The sequence below is a fragment of the Lissotriton vulgaris genome, chromosome 5 (genome assembly GCF_964263255.1).
Source record: "Lissotriton vulgaris chromosome 5, aLisVul1.2, whole genome shotgun sequence".
Taxonomy (NCBI): Eukaryota; Metazoa; Chordata; class Amphibia; order Caudata; family Salamandridae; genus Lissotriton; species Lissotriton vulgaris.
This window is the reverse complement of record NC_141693.1, coordinates 1,565,133,977-1,565,149,041: the sequence shown is the minus strand read 5'-3', so window position 1 is coordinate 1,565,149,041 and position 15,065 is coordinate 1,565,133,977. Positions and strand designations below refer to the sequence as shown.

General features: G+C 46.9%; 4 non-coding genes across 4 annotated transcripts; all 4 read left to right on the top strand.

Annotated features, from left to right (window-relative positions):
• Positions 1-291: 291 nt before the first annotated feature.
• TRNAH-AUG (transfer RNA histidin (anticodon AUG)) lies at positions 292-364 on the top strand. The gene has a single exon. It is a non-coding gene; the product is annotated as a tRNA-His (tRNA).
• A 1,981-nt stretch (positions 365-2,345) lies between these two features.
• Positions 2,346-2,418, top strand: TRNAR-ACG (transfer RNA arginine (anticodon ACG)). Its single transcript has one exon. It is a non-coding gene; the product is annotated as a tRNA-Arg (tRNA).
• An 11,238-nt stretch (positions 2,419-13,656) lies between these two features.
• Positions 13,657-13,729, top strand: TRNAR-ACG (transfer RNA arginine (anticodon ACG)). Its single transcript has one exon. It is a non-coding gene; the product is annotated as a tRNA-Arg (tRNA).
• A 921-nt stretch (positions 13,730-14,650) lies between these two features.
• Positions 14,651-14,723, top strand: TRNAR-ACG (transfer RNA arginine (anticodon ACG)). The gene has a single exon. It is a non-coding gene; the product is annotated as a tRNA-Arg (tRNA).
• The last annotated feature ends 342 nt before the right edge of the window (positions 14,724-15,065 follow it).

The following is a 15,065-nucleotide window of genomic DNA, read 5'->3' as shown; positions in this document are numbered from 1 at the left end:
CCAAATCGAAAAGACTTTGATCCAATCAGAGCAGGGAACAAAATATACAAAGTGACGTCACTACTCTTTGCCCAAGAAAGCAGTGGATGTTAAAGTTGTTGTGACTTTTATTGCCTGTACATTCGGTGAGTTCCTTAAGTGATCCCTTCATAGACCTCAGTATTTGACTCTTCACTACTTAATGTGAAAGAGCTATAATTTTCCCAGCTTATTCAACCTGTCTAGCGTGCACACTACCGACCATATCCCAGAGCGCATATGCACTGGTCTAGTACTCTGCCCCGTCGTGTAGGGCCAGTGGCGCAATGGATAACGCGTCTGCCTATGGAGCAGAAGATTCCAGGTTCGACTCCTGGCTGGCTCGACTCGACGCACCAAAGTGCTCATTTCTTCCCTTTGTTAAGAAGTGCAATTATTAATGACAACATGAAACTAGACGTGTGTTAAAAAGTTACTCTACTGTACTTTGCCAAAATAGCGGCATTTTAATTAAAACATATATAGGGGAAATGGACACAATTATCATTTTTTTTATTTAATAGCGTAAAACAAAAGATGCATTCCCGGATGCTCTGTTTTAATTATAAAGAAAAGAAAGGTTACAGTCGTCTTGACAAAGAACTTATTTTTTATGGGAAATTTAATTTTTGTGACATACACATATAGCGCACTATTATAGTTGAACAAATTCTAACCTTCTCTTAGGAACACTGGGTGATCAGGGAGGGGGGGGAGGTGGAGTGGGGTGGGGAGGGGGGAGGGAGAAGTGTGTGCTTTTCTTTTTTTTCTTGAAGCTGTGTGTCAACGCATGCCCGAAGGCTGCTCCTTGATGCAATACATCGTGTGCTTTTATTTTATTTTATGTATGCGTTTTTATATAGCGCAGACTTTACCCGAAGGTATCAGAGCGCTTCACAATACTTCACAATAGGAACAGAACTGATACATGAGAACATTACAAGTGAACAAATTACAAAAGCAAACGTTACATTGCATGAGGCAAAAGTGGCAATCGTGAGCTAACAAAATACAAGAGGTAACAAACGGTGCATTACAGGAGGAAAAAGTGACACGTGTGCAGGTTACAAAAGCATATAAAGTAAACATAAAGGTATAATACTGCAATATATTGAGGACACTCAAACACAAGGAGCCTGTCCTTTGGGCCCGGGGACACGCTTTCCGCCGCCCCCCCCCCTGTTGTGTGATGCCTCGGCGAGCGCCCTGGAGGGGGAGAAGCGAGTAGTGCCCTGACGCTGGAGAGGCCCACCACGTGGCTACAGGGGCCCTGTCTGTCTTCCGGCTCCTCACCCCCAGCCTCACTGCGCACCCTGCCGGCCCCTGGCCTCTGGCAGTGTGCATCAGCTGTCGCTTGAAGACCCTGGTCCTTGCAGTGATGCTTCCCACGCGGTGTTTAGTTTGGAAGACGATGATGATGAGGTGTACTTCGTGTCCTTCATTGGCAGAGATGGTGCGCAGAGTCTGCCGCCACCAATGTGCGACGTACCGATCGCAGGATCCCCGGTACATGCTCTGATCGACACTGGGGCACCCGTGAACGTCATGGACAGCATCCAATATGAACGTCTATCCCCTCGCCCACCTCTCTCTCCATCCAACGCTAAAATCTACACCTAGAAACAGTGTAGATTAGGCACCACTCTGCGGCCTAGGTATTCCTACCCCCGTGATACGGCACCACAGGGGGTACAAAGCTCGATGGGGGTACAGCACTCCTCGGGACACCGGTCAAGCACGAAAGTAGCCCATGTGCGTAGATATCAGTGTGTGCTGAGGCTTCTGGCGTCAGTGGCCTAGTCATTACCAAAGGAAGTACCCAACCAATACTTACAGCGCCTGCTCCCTTCATTGTGTGACCACAGGCGCAAGGCCAACAGGATGCTTCCTGGCAGGCCACCTTATCTGAAAGACTGTAGAACTGATTTTGTTTGTTTATAGCATATAGTAGTTTGTTCGTAGTTGTAATGTAGTACTGTCTGCAAAATGTTATATATTGTTATATATAACGGAAGGAATTGTAAGATGTCACGCTCCAGCCGCATTTCTGCAGTTAGAGGAGGCAAAGCCAAGAAGCCTTTCCCCTCGAAGGCAGCATTCATCTCTGCAAAGCAGTAAAGTGTGCAGGGCTTTGAAGCTCCACAAACCTGTAGGCTGGCTTCAGAGCTTCGACTTGAAATGAGTTGATATTGTACTTAGCTCCTAGAACTGTGTGTTTTCTATTGTAGAGTGCGCCGCTATATCTTTACTGTCTGTCACACCACCAACTTGTAGCACCTCACCTGTGATTTGGCTATTATCTTTTCTCTGAAGACTTCATACACAGCGGGCCAGTGGCGCAATGGATAACGCGTCTGCCTACGGAGCAGAAGATTCCAGGTTCGACTCCTGGCTGGCTCGAATTGTGGAGGTACCTTTTTTCAACCAATAATATAAACATTACAATGATCTATAAACATTATAAGAAACTACATCATGCCTGTTAGACCATGAAGGTTCGTCCTGTCTGGTTTTATAATAAACTGACCTGTAAATTTCGTTACATAAACAGCTACGCATTTGATTAAGTTACATACTAGGAATTTAACACCAATATTTAGTTTTTAAAGTGGGCCATCAGAGTTTCTCGATAGGTCTGTTTTAACTGTAAAACAGATAACTGTCGATTTGCCAAAGGGCCCAATATTTTCATCGAACAATAAATGATAGTGAAATTTTTTTTAAAAGCACCTTTACAAGCGTGGTCTCGAAGGCGCGGACCTTCATAATGACTGTGAAAGTTGACGAAATTGATGTACATAGACAGCATTCATTCCCCTTCTTCTCCCACTCCTCTCCCTGTGGGCACCATGGATACTGTAAATTATTGACCCTATCACCCTGCCAGTAAGAGCCCGTACCCCTATGCATATGTACAGCCATTCTAGGCACCATGGCCTTTTTACCCATTGGAATTCCCAGATTCTCTCCTGTGCATATCCTAAACCCCCTCTCTTATGCGTAGGCCATGAAACCCTCTCCCCCTGTGCGACCCTGCTGCAAAAGACGATTCTCCTGCTTGACCCGCACAAAGCCCCCCCCCCCATTCCCCCTTGAAGAAGCATCTTTCGCCTTGGCTGACGTAGCCCTCCCCAGCTGCACCTGACTGCCCCCCGCTCACTCCCTGTGTCCACCCTGGCTACCCCTCCCTTCTCCTCACATGGGCAAGTCATAAACCTTCCTCTTCTGCAAGGCCCTGTCCTTGAGAGTCACGGGCGCGCCTGACCAACACCTCCTCCCCTTCCATGAATGCCCCTCTGTTGACAAGCCTTCCCTCCGCGCTCGATTGTCCACGCAGGCATGAATACCACTCCTTTGATGACCCCTTCCCCCGAGTCCGGCTGACCACACATGTCCGAGGCCATCGCCTAAGCCAGGAGATACCATTTACTGCCCTTATTGTATGCCTAGCCACCCCACCCCCTGGGCCATGATCAGGCGTACACATCCTACGAAACACTCAGCTGCGTGATTGCCCTCCCCTCTTATCAGCAGGTCAAGGGTCCCCATTGTGAACGTATGTGGAGTAGGATCACCACGAGGATTATGGGGATGTCTTTCTTTTGCGTCATACTGTCCTGATTGTACCATCAAATGTTTTGTAAGGTATAAAAGCAAGAGTCTCAGCTCACTTGTTAGAGCACCTCCCGAAAGACACTGTGTTTCGTGTCCGAAATGACTGGCTCTCCTCATGAGAATTAAACTCTGTTCTTGATTCCTGCATCCAGCGCCCGTCTCTTTATTTGATAACTATTCAGAATGGGAACTAAGAGGCGTCTTGCGCCAGCAGCCTGGGCATCGATAGCAATGCGGGCTCATTTTCTACAATTGGCGTCCCAACGCGGGGTCCATCAGTGACATAAGGTTCGGTAAGAGAGATCCAGACGAAGAAGTGAACATCTAAATGATCGGGGTATGCCTGCCTTGAAAGGGCCCTCTCCCGGCTGCCGATCGACAGAACTTCACCAATTCTGAACGGACCTCTCTTGAGTGACCTATTGTCCTGACTGGAATCCCATAGGAATGCTACATGGAGTAAGAGAACGATCGGGCGCTGGAGGAGGGAGTCGAAGAACTATCCGTATGGTCCGGTCCGGGTAAGATTAAGTAGGGTGTTTTTACGCCTGATTGGAAGGGTGGCTCTATCCGCCTGATTGATTGATTGTTTGTATTGAAAGTCGGTATTTGTATACTGATATTGTTGGTATTGGTTCATTTAGCTTTGAAGGCTACTTGACATATTGGTTCTCTTTTGAGAACGAGACATTCTCTGTTTGCAAACAGCGGCGAATAGGAACGTCGTCCCTCTTTGCAGATAGAGAAGGGTAGGTAATGCAGACTTTTGTCCCCGGTGTAATTCGTCATGCCTACTTTTCTCCCCACTGATTGTTTTGAAGTCGATTAATAATCGATTGTTGCTTGAAGTCGATTAATAATTGATTGTTGTTTGAAGTCGATTAATAATCGATTGTTGCTCTTTGAGATCTTCCCTGTCCACAAACAGAGACGAATAGGAATATTCTGTTCCCTTTATGGATAGCGAAGGGCAGGTAATGCAGACATTTGTCCCCGTTGTAATCCGTCATGCCTGTTTTTCTCCCCATTGATTGGTTGGTTGCCTGGACATTGTTGTCCCAGGAATTGTTTCGTTTGAGGTATTTTCTATTTGCAAACAACGTGAAATAGAAATATTCTGTCTAGTCTTTGCAAGTAGAAAAGGGTAGGTTATGCCCCTTTGTGAATTCGTCAGTCCTACCCACTCCCCACTGGTTGGTTATTGGGGGGTAGCTCGCATGGTCCGCCCAGGAGACTACCCTTATGGAGGACATATGCTCCCCGCTCATGGGCCATTTAGTAGAAATAGACCGACTGGTCCGTCCAGGAGGCTACCCTAGTAAATGGAAGTACATCGCTCGGTCCGTCCAGGATGATACCCTAATGAAGGAATATATGTTCCCCTTTTGATCGATAATCTCGTTCCACCCCGGACCATTTATTGGAGGGAACTCGTCTGGTCCATCCAGAAGTACCCCCTAGTGAAAAGGACGCATAAAAAATATGAAGTGATCACCGTTCCCTACTAACAGAAAGCTTTAGCTCGAAACACGCTAAGGAAGAGAAAGAAAAATAAAAAGAAATCAGGCTAAGTCAGTAACCCCCTGATGAGCTTTTGACTTCACTAAAAATAAGAAACATTAGAAATAGTTCGTAGTAAGAAATATAAAATGGCGAAAAGGTTTGATAGCAGAAAATAGCCACGAGGTAGCTAGGCTTCACTGCCTATTCCTGCTCCCAACATGCCTGCCTCATTTCCCACCACGCCCAAATAACGGTCACATGAAATAGAAAGCAAATCAATAGGTACCTACCCCCATTCCGGAAGCTCCCGAAGTGCAACGGGTCCGCGGTTACGCCCATCCGGAAGGCGAGGCCTCGAGGCACGAGGGGCTCGCCTGGCCACGGTCAGGAGGAGATGATGTTGGGCAGGCGGTCCAAAGAATGGCAGAGACCTCTCCTTCTCTCCTCTCCTGCTGCCCTGCAGGCCACGGGGGGGGGGGGGGGCTGTCTTGCCTCAGCCACCGACTACCCCCCCCTTCTGTCTCTCGCCTGGTCCGACCCACGAAGAAGGCCGAAGCCGGGGGCGAGAACGGCGGCAAATCAAGTAGTCCCGCCACATGTCAAATTCCTGGATAGTTACAGGTAGTGCCGCCACATGTCGACGCCTGGACAGTTCCAGGTAGTCCCGCCACATGTCAAGAGAAAAGGGGGGGCTGTCTTGCCTCAGCCGCCGACCACCCCCCCCCCATCTTCAATGGCTGGCACGGCCAATATCGAAGCGACGGAGCCGAGGAACGGCGCGGGGTCGCTGGAAGGGGGAGGTGACGCGAACGAACCTCCCCCACCTCCCTCCAGGTGGAGGCTTCCAGCGACACCCCAATGCCCTTACTTAAAGAGGGTCAACATCAAAAAGCGGTCTTCTGCCCAGGACGGGCACACGCTCCATATCGTCTCTCCTCGACCTTGAAGATTCTATAAGAGCCGGGGGGCACCCCGATCCCTCCTCATGGGCGCCCCCGCCCCCTTCGCTGGGAACCACGACATCGGAGCAACTCCTGCCGGCACCAGCCTCGGATTGGAAATGGCTAAAATGCAGCCACGGCACAGACTTGTTCAGTTCCGGAGGAACACCAGAATGACCCGGTAGGAAAATTGTTGCCGCCCTTCCCACTCTTTGACTCATGGTCCATATTGTTAGACTGTTAACCACATAGCACAAGACTTTTTGAACTGCCAACGGAAAGTTCTGGGCCAACCATGCGAGACTAGAGACACTCTGACTATGCTGGAACTTGCCTGACCCCACCCAAAATGGCGCGGACACAAAATGAGATGTTTTGAATTAACTTTGTTGCACCCTGATTGCGCAAGTTTTTGCCCCGAGATATATATATATATGACATTTTGGATAATGAAAGTAGATATGAAGGATATTGAGGATGTGCTTGGACAATGAATTGACTTAGGGTGGGTACTGATTACGAGTTGGAAAATGAATTGGTGTAATTTAGGTAATGAATGAACATTGGATAATGAATTTATGAATTTATTAAAGATGAATTACTGACATGCATCATGTTTGCTCTGTAGGGGAGTTTAATACGATTTTATTGTTCTGCCGCACTTTATGCAATGAACTGCCACCAGCTTTGTTCTTCCTATGTACAGTTCCAATCTGCTCCGTGGCCAGTCCACTGGGTTGTAGGCCTGTATTTATACATCAACACTTTTTATTAAAAGTATTTTTAAAACGAAAGCATAGTTGTAGCGGTTGCATTAATAAGTTTTGAATGTATTACTACTGTGAGCAACGAGAAAGTATGATGAAGGTTAAAGGTTAAAAAGGACCCGATATTTAGCAGCCACACCATGTGTCACAGGCAGCCGGAAAAGTGCTTTAGAAGCCCTAAAACGACACCACAGAAATGCCACCTGACCGCCACCCTTGTACCCGATCAAAAGGGGTTACGACCAAGTAACTCATGTAGATACGCAGATCGTCAATGATTGTCTGTCTGACATTTCTGGTCCCTCTGGGCTTAAACGCCGTGATGGTAGAGAAATGCACTACGTGGAGATAGGTCGAGTATGTGGTAGGTAAAAACATTTCCGGATTACTGCATGCTGATGAGGTTTGAATATTGCCCCCCCCACCCCTTCTTTCCCCTCCCTTCTGCAGGTCACGTCGGAACCTTGGCTGATGTATGGAAGGACGATGACCGAACCGCCAATGAGAAGGGGAAGAAGGGAATATGAGCATGGTCCTTATGACAAATAAAAGCTTTTAAAAGACGTAGACTTAAACATGACTGTTCCTCCTTAGAACATAGCAACTGGGAGGATGGACTGACATAGAAACTGGACAGGTACTGAATGACGAAAAATTGACTAGAAATGACGCGTTAAATAATGTAACTGGACGTTTTGACTAGGTAGGGAAAGGACAAAGAAAAATATACGGGTAAGGGTTACCACAGCACCACCCGTCTGGGAATTAGAAATGTTGCTGGTGTTCAAAATGCACTGCCCCCCCTTTTTTCGCACTCTTATAGATGTAGCCAAGCTGTCCGACTGTTCTCCCGATCAATACTTGCCGTTGCCTCAGCCCGGAGAACTTCCCACCAAAGGAAGGAACTGAAAAATGGTTTAAAATCCAACCATAAGTAAATAGCACGACCAGGCTAATTTCTGGCCGACCAACGACTGAGGTGTAAGTATTGGCAATTGGGAACGCTGGCCGACATAACTGGCGAGAGGGAAAGGGAGGGAAGGGTAGAAAGAGCTAAGCACATAGATAAATAAGATAGTAAAGATACGTAGGATATAATATGAATTTTGTTGGCCACCTGTTGTTTCCTGTCCTGTCGTGAATGTCTTATATATGTGTAATGCATGTGCTGTCTTCCCTGTCTGAGTTTGTGTGTGTGTAATGTACGGATTTATGTCTTCCCTCTGTCTGTATTTGCATGTTACCTGACCTTTGCTGTTCTGTGTTGTGAGCGCACTAAATGACCTATTTTCGTACACGTCTCTCTCTCTCTCTCTCTCTCACCACCCCCTTATCTCTCTCTCTCCCTCTCTCTCTCTCTTTACATGTCATACGTGTACCGAATGGCTCGTTTAGATTGCGGACGACTCTCACTCTCTATGAGAGTCTCCCTATTTTCTCTCCCTCTTTTTGGTAAAATTGTGCCCCACCGGCACCAGCCTGATTTGATACTTATTGAACGCGGAGGTGTTCAGCGAAATTGACCGAAATAAAAATGATTGTAACTTGCCATATTACTACCTCTCCTTTCTACAAAAATAGATGAACTTGAATTGGCTGAAAAGGAAAGGACAGGTAAGACGGCTAAGGTCCCCCAAATCTGGCTATTCATAGGGGAACTGTATGTCAATGGCACCTTATGTCTGTTCTTCAGAGACGAACGCCAACGTCTAGATTGACACCCAATGCCCAGATTGCCCCACCCCTTCGCACCCAAGCGCGAGCGCCCGAAGTATACCCTCCCCATTTGATAGACCCCAGCTGCTGTCCCGGATATAAACATGATGACCATGAGTAGCTGTTGACCCTCGAGAAAACATTGTTTTGCCCGACTCTCGACGATAGCGCCCCCGCCCTGTTTGAAAAGGTTAGCCAGTCCTGAAGGGAAATGCTCCGCTAATGTTGAAAATGATGTAATGCACAGTTGATGGAAATATTATTTTGTCCTCACTTGAATTCTAAATGGGACGATGAATAAACCTGCCATAAACTCAGTAGGAATGCTGACACATGCACTGCTTGGTAATAGACCTCTGACTGTGACCAATGAGCATAAACTCTCAAATGCGTAGAATTGAGGGAGGAATTCATATGCGTAGATGTCTTCTTCTGCCATTTCTCTAAAACGTTGTCTTGTACCTATTCAAAGATTCACGATCACCGAAGGAGATGGGTCAGATGTGACGTACAGCCTGACTGCAGATCTTGGGACACGTATGACATCGACCAGAGGTGGAGCTGCAGAGCAACAAGACACGGGACGAGACCGCAATTTCAACGTGGAAAATGAAAAATGACGGGCCGCCTTGAAGCCCTCCGACTGCTAACCCACGTGTGCCTGGAGTCTCCGTCCGCCTTCTTTGGGCCCGATTGATGGGCCTGCCTGCTTGTTATCCTTTGCTCCCTTGGTCCCTTTTGTGTGTCCCAGGAACTCTGACCCAACTCCGCTCTCTCACTCTCTCCTATCGACTATTTGAACAACATTCACCCTCTTTCCCACGTGACTTTTTTGCCAAAGGAAAGAACTGCATTCATATGGGAATAGGGTGTTGCCACAGAACGATAGGTGCCGAGCATAAGGCGCCGCCAAACGGATTGTTTAGGGAACAGGACTGTGGTCTAACAGCAGAGGACTGACCGCACCCTGCAACGCGTAAGGATAGAACCGAGCTGGACCTATAGCTCCACCGCCGGTGCTCAACAGCGCCAACGAAAGTACCCGGATTAGAGCCTACCAGTGATGGCTCGCTGATAAAAAGACACTGTGACGAAGAGATCTTGTGTATTGAACTGAATTCCGCTCTCAACTACCTGGTCGAAACTGTTCATTGGTCACATTTTTAAGTCAGAAAGATTTATGCTATGTAGTGCGTTTAATTGTCAGGAACACAACGAAAATGTAATTTCCTATGTACTGCATTCTTCCCATCACCTTAACTGTCTATGATTGTACGCCACATGTTAGTATCGACAAAATGCTAATTCATCAACGATGCTTGTCTACCTGTAAACACATCAGTTGCAAACATGACTGCTGTTATGTAAAAAGGGGCGACTGTGAAAGTTGACGAAATTGATGTACATAGACAGCATTCATTCCCCTTCTTCTCCCACTCCTCTCCCTGTGGGCACCATGGATACTGTAAATTATTGACCGTATCACCCTGCCAGTAAGAGCCCGTACCCCTATGCATATGTACAGCCATTCTAGGCACCATGGCCTTTTTACCCATTGGAATTCCCAGATTCTCTCCTGTGCATATCCTAAAACCCCTCTCTTATGCGTAGGCCATGAAACCCTCTCCCCCTGTGCGACCCTGCTGCAAAAGACGATTCTCCTGCTTGACCCGCACAAAGCCCCCCCCCCCATTCCCCCTTGAAGAAGCATCTTTCGCCTTGGCTGACGTAGCCCTCCCCAGCTGCACCTGACTGCCCCCCGCTCACTCCCTGTGTCCACCCTGGCTACCCCTCCCTTCTCCTCACATGGGCAAGTCATAAACCTTCCTCTTCTGCAAGGCCCTGTCCTTGAGAGTCACGGGCGCGCCTGACCAACACCTCCTCCCCTTCCATGAATGCCCCTCTGTTGACAAGCCTTCCCTCCGCGCTCGATTGTCCACGCAGGCATGAATACCACTCCTTTGATGACCCCTTCCCCCGAGTCCGGCTGACCACACATGTCCGAGGCCATCGCCTAAGCCAGGAGATACCATTTACTGCCCTTATTGTATGCCTAGCCACCCCACCCCCTGGGCCATGATCAGGCGTACACATCCTACGAAACACTCAGCTGCGTGATTGCCCTCCCCTCTTATCAGCAGGTCAAGGGTCCCCATTGTGAACGTATGTGGAGTAGGATCACCACGAGGATTATGGGGATGTCTTTCTTTTGCGTCATACTGTCCTGATTGTACCATCAAATGTTTTGTAAGGTATAAAAGCAAGAGTCTCAGCTCACTTGTTAGAGCACCTCCCGAAAGACACTGTGTTTCGTGTCCGAAATGACTGGCTCTCCTCATGAGAATTAAACTCTGTTCTTGATTCCTGCATCCAGCGCCCGTCTCTTTATTTGATAACTATTCAGAATGGGAACTAAGAGGCGTCTTGCGCCAGCAGCCTGGGCATCGATAGCAATGCGGGCTCATTTTCTACAATAATGGCTGTCATGGATGCAGATGCTAGTGACTTTTTCCATTTAAATTGGTCAAAATAACGTGGCATCTGTGATACTAGTGCATGGCCATTGGCCACGGTTCTAGAAAAATAAATAACAAATGTATTGTGTCTGCAGAACAGTGGTTCTTTCCAGTTGCGATGTATAATGTGCGCAAACAGTTGTATTTCCCGCCACACCGCCCTCTGCACTCGCACTGCAGTGGAAAAGAACTAGTTAAATCGCGAGTTCTGACCAAATCGAAAAGACTTTGATCCAATCAGAGCAGGGAACAAAATATACAAAGTGACGTCACTACTCTTTGCCCAAGAGAGCAGTGGATGTTAAAGTTGTTGTGACTTTTATTGCCTGTACATTCGGTGAGTTCCTTAAGTGATCCCTTCATAGACCTGAGTATTTGACTCTTCACTACTTAATGTGAAAGAGCTATAATTTTCCCAGCTTATTCAACCTGTCTAGCGTGCACACTACCGACCATATCCCAGAGCGCATATGCACTGGTCTAGTACTCTGCCCCGTCGTGTGCAGATAGCAGTGGGCCAGTGGCGCAATGGATAACGCGTCTGCCTACGGAGCAGAAGATTCCAGGTTCCACTCCTGGCTGGCTCGACTCCACGCACCAAAGTGCTCATTTCATCCCTTTGTTAAGAAGTGCAATTATTAATGACAACATGAAACTAGACGTGTGTTAAAAAGTTACTCTACTCTACTTTGCCAAAATAGCGGCATTTTAATTAAAACATATATAGGGGAAATGGACACAAATATCTTTTTTTTATTTAATAGCGTAAAACAAAAGATGCATTCCCGGATGCTCTGTTTTACTTGTAAAGAAAAGAAAGGTTACAGTGGTCTTGACAAAGAACTTATTTTTTATGGGAAATTTAATTTTTGTGACATACACATATAGCGCACTATTATAGTTGAACAAATTCTAACCTTCTCTTAGGAACACTGGGTGATCAGGGAGGGGGAGGAGGTTTAGTGGGGTGGGGAGGGGGGAGGGAGAAGTGTGTGCTTTTCTTTTTTTTCTTGAAGCTGTGTGTCAACGCATGCCCGAAGGCTGCTCCTTGATGCAATACATCGTGTGCTTTTATTTTATTTTATTTTATGTATGCGTTTTTATATAGCGCAGACTTTACCCGAAGGTATCAGAGCGCTTCACAATACTTCACAATAGGAACAGAACTGATACATGAGAACATTACAAGTGAACAAATTACAAAAGCAAACGTTACATTGCATGCGGCAAAAGTGGCAATCGTGAGCTAACAAAATACAAGAGGTAACAAACGGTGCATTACAGGAGGAAAAAGTGACACGTGTGCAGGTTACAAAAGCATATAAAGTAAACATAAAGGTATAATACTGCAATATATTGAGGACACTCAAACACAAGGAGCCTGTCCTTTGGGCCCGGGGACACGCTTTCCGCCGCCCCCTCCCCCCCCCCCTGTTGTGTGATGCCTCGGCGAGCGCCCTGGAGGGGGAGAAGCGAGTAGTGCCCTGACGCTGGAGAGGCCCACCACGTGACTACAGGGGCCCTGTCTGTCTTCCGGCTCCTCACCCCCAGCCTCACTGCGCACCCTGCCGGCCCCTGGCCTCTGGCAGTGTGCATCAGCTGTCGCTTGAAGACCCTGGTCCTTGCAGTGATGCTTCCCGCACGGTGTTTAGTTTGGAAGACGATGATGATGAGGTGTACTTCGTGTCCTTCGTTGGCAGAGATGGTGCGCAGAGTCTGCCGCCACCAATGTGCGACGTACCGATCGCAGGATCCCCGGTACATGCTCTGATCGACACTGGGACACCCGTGAACGTCATGGACAGCATCCAATATGAACGTCTATCCCCTCGCCCACCTCTCTCTCCATCCAACGCTAAAATCTACACCTAGAAACAGTGTAGATTAGGACCCACTCTGCGGCCTAGGTATTCCTACCCCCGGTGATACGGCACCACAGGGGGTACAAAGCTCGATGGGGGTACAGCACTCCTCGGAACACCGGTCAAGCACGAAAGTAGCCCACGTGCGTAGATATCAGTGTGTGCTGAGGCTTCTGGCGTCAGTGGCCTAGTCATTACCAAAGGAAGTACCCAACCAATACTTACAGCGCCTGCTCCCTTCTTTGTGTGACCACAGGCGCAAGGCCAACAGGATGCTTCCTGGCAGGCCACCTTATCTGAAAGACTGTAGAACTGATTTTGTTTGTTTATAGCATATAGTAGTTTGTTCGTAGTTGTAATGTAGTACTGTCTGCAAAATGTTATATATTGTTATATATAACGGAAGGAATTGTAAGATGTCACGCTCCAGCCGCATTTCTGCAGTTAGAGGAGGCAAAGCCAAGAAGCCTTTCCCCTCGAAGGCAGCATTCATCTCTGCAAAGCAGTAAAGTGTGCAGGGCTCTGAAGCTCCACAAACCTGTAGGCTGGCTTCAGAGCTGCGACTTGGAATGAGTTGATATTGTACTTAGCTCCTAGAACTGTGTGTTTTCTATTGTAGAGTGCGCCGCTACATCCTTACTGTCTGTCACAACACCAACTTGTAGCACCTCACCTGTGATTTGGCTATTACCTGTTCTCTGAAGACTTCATACACAGCGGGCCAGTGGCGCAATGGATAACGCGTCTGCCTACGGAGCAGAAGATTCCAGGTTCGACTCCTGGCTGGCTCGAATTGTGGAGCTACCTTTTTTCAACCAATAATATAAACATTACAATGATCTATAAACATTATAAGAAACTACATCATGCCTGTTAGACCATGAAGTTCCGTCCTGTCTGGTTTTATAATAAACTGACCTGTAAATTTCGTTACATAAACAGCTACGCATTTGATTAAGTTACATACTAGGAATTTAACGCCAATATTTAGTTTTTAAAGTGGGCCATCAGAGTTTCTCGATAGGTCTGTTTTAACTGTAAAACAGATAACTGTCGATTTGCCAAAGGGCCCAATATTTTCATCGAACAATAAATGCTAGTGAAATTTTTTTAAAAAGCACCTTTACAAGCGTGGTCTCGAAGGCGCGGACCTTCATAATGGCTGTCACGGATGCAGCTGCTAGTGACTTTTTCCATTTAAACTGGTCAAAATAACGTGGTATCTGTGATACTAGTGCATGGCCATTGGCCACGGTTCTAGAAAAATAAATAACAAATGTATTGTGTCTGCGGAATAGTGGTTCTTTCCAGTTGCGATGTATAATGTGTGCAAACAGTTGTATTTCCCGCCACACCGCCCTCTGCACTTGCACTGCAGTGGAAAAGTACTAGTTAAATCGCGAGTTCTGACCAAATCGAAAAGACTTTGATCCAATCAGAGCAGGGAACAAAATATACAAAGTGACATCACTACTCTTTGCCCAAGAGAGCAGTGGCTGTTAAAGTTGTTGTGACTTTTATTGCCTGTACATTCGGTGAGTTCCTTAAGTGATCCCTTCATAGACCTCAGTATTTGACTCTTCACTGCTTAATGTGAAAAAGCTATAATTTTCCCAGCTTATTCAACCTGTCTAGCGTGTACACTACCGACCATATCCCAGAGCGCATATGCACTGGTCTAGTACTCTGCCCCGTCGTGTAGAGATAGCAGTGGGCCAGTGGCGCAATGGATAACGCGTCTGCCTACGGAGCAGAAGATTCCAGGTTCGACTCCTGGCTGGCTCGACTCCACGCACAAAGTGCTCATTTCATCCCTTTGTTAAGAAGTGCAATTATTAATGACAACATGAAACTAGACGTGTGTTAAAAAGTTACTCTACTGTACTTTGCCAAAATAGGGGCATTTTAATTAAAACATATATAGGGGAAAAGGACACAAACACCTTTTTGTTTATTTAATAGCATAAAACAAAAGATGCATTCCCGGATGCTCTGTTTTAATTATAAAGAAAAGAAAGGTTACAGTGGTCTTGACAAAGAACTTATTTTTTATGGGAAATTTAATTTTTGTGACATACACATATAGCGCACTATTATAGTTGAACCAAATCTAAGCTTCTCTTAGGA